Source organism: Mus caroli, chromosome 11 (assembly GCF_900094665.2).
Source record: "Mus caroli chromosome 11, CAROLI_EIJ_v1.1, whole genome shotgun sequence".
Taxonomy (NCBI): Eukaryota; Metazoa; Chordata; class Mammalia; order Rodentia; family Muridae; genus Mus; species Mus caroli.
In genome coordinates, this window is record NC_034580.1 from 38,798,851 (window position 1) to 38,800,971 (window position 2,121).

The 2,121-nt window shown below is 43.1% G+C and overlaps 1 protein-coding gene across 1 annotated transcript in view; it reads left to right on the top strand.

Annotated features, from left to right (window-relative positions):
• The window catches only part of Ccnjl (cyclin J like), a 59,265-nt gene that overhangs the window by 52,890 nt on the left and 4,254 nt on the right, over window positions 1-2,121 (top strand). The gene's annotated exons all lie outside the window — the stretch shown is intronic.

Genomic DNA, 2,121 nt, shown 5'->3' on the forward strand with positions numbered 1-2,121 from the left:
TGTGTGTGTGTGTGTGTGTGTGTGTGTGTGTGTGTGTGTGTGTGTGTGTGTGTGTGTGTGTATTTTCTCATGGACTCAAGCAAAAGCCTCATTAAGCCAACAGTTCCCCTGCAATTTGGAGCCACAGAGAGACTGAGTCATCTCATCATAATGACATAGAAGGAAGTGATGGCTTCTGTACACACACATACACACACACACACACACACACACACACACACACACCAGAAGAGGGTGATAGGCCCATTGCTCTACCTATTCCTTTGAGGCAGGGTCTCTTGACCCTGGGGTTTGCTTTCAGCTCATCTAGAAACCAGCAAACTACAGTGTTCTTCCATCTCTGCTCTCATCAGTCGGGGTTGCAGGGAATGGCAGAATGGCCAACTTGTTGTGTGGTTGCTAGGATTCTAGCCCGTGATTGTTGCATAAACATTCTATAAAGCCGAGCCTGACTGCTGCCCTCACAGACAGATTTTTAAATCTAAGTTAGGTCAGATGCTGGTCAGAATACTATTGACACACCATAAGACAAATAGCCCAGAGCAGGGATATCAGTGATTTGGGACTATTAGGCATTGATTGAGCACTTGCTGTATGCCTTGCTGCAGAATTTTGTATGCATTAACTCATTTGAACTTCACAGTGACCCTGTGCTGGCTAGTTTTACGTCAGCTTTACACAAGATGAAGTCACCTGAGAGAAGAGAGCCTCAATTGAGAAGATACCTCCATAAGATGGGGCTATAAGAAGTTTCTTAATTAGTGATTACTATAGGAGGACCCAGCCTATTATGAGTGGAATGGTGGTCCTGAGTTCTATAAGAAAACAGACCTAGCAACCCATGGGGACCACTCCTCCATAGCCTCTGCATCGGCTCCTGCTTCCAGGTTCCTCCCCTGTTTGAGCTCCTGTCTTGGCTTCTGTCAGTGGACTTTGAGTTAGGATATAAGTCACATAAACCCTTCCATCCCCAAGTTGCTTTGTTCATGGTGCTTCGTCACAGAAATAGTGACCCTAACTAAGACAGACCCCTTTCAAAGATGTTTCGGTCATTCCCATTTTATAAATGAGGAAATTCATACTCAAGAAGTGTTAGGGCAGAGCTAGAGAGATGGCTCAGTGGGTTAAGAGCACTGATTGCTCTTCCAGAGGTCCTGAGTTCAAATCCCAGCAACCACATGGTGGCTCACAATCAACTGTAATGGGATCTGATGCCCTCTTCTCTGGTGTCTCTGAAGAGAGCAACGGTGCACTCATATACATAAAATAAATAAATAAATCTTTAAAAAAAAAAAGAAGAAGAAGAAGAAGAAGAAGAAGAAGAAGAAAAAGAAGTGTTAAGTCACTTCCCCCCGCAAAGGTCAGTGACAGGATTTGAACCTGGAAGTCTGACTCTATTGCTCTTCCTATAACTATTCTGCCCTAAACTGATAGATACTTTCAAAGGCATAAGTTGAAGTAATTCAAAGTTATGAGCAAATTGATAGCAAATAGTAATGTACCAGATATCATCCCTGAAAAGTGCAGAAGTGTCCACTGTACCTATTAACCTATCTTCAGAGGTCTTAAGAAAACGGAACATAAGCCAGGCATGGTGGCGCACACCTTTAATCCCAGCACTCTGGAGGCAGAGGCAGGCAGGCTTTCTGAGTTTGAGGCCAGCCTGGCCTACAGAGTGAGTTCCAGGACAGCCAGGGCTATACAGAGAAACCCTGTCTTGAAAAATAAAAAGAAAGAAAGAAAGAAAGAAAAAGAAAACGGAACATTTCTGGGGCCAGTGAGATTACTCAATGGAAGATGGAGCTGAATTCGATCCCTGAATCCCACTTGGTAGAAGGAAAAAATTAACTCTAGCAAGTTGTCCTCTGACTGCCACGTGTACAAATATCCTACACACTTTATGTGCCTGCGAGTAATATAAATAAATGTAATTTAAATATCTTTAATATTACTTTGTAAGCCTAGACAAAGTTATTAATATCAGACTCATATAGCCATTCATTTGTTTTTCATCAGATTTCTGGTGCCCGATGAGGACCAGACATTGTTTCTGTGCAAGCAGTCATTGGCCAGACTCTGTCCATCAATAATAACCAAAAAAAGCACGCCGGGCGTGGTGGC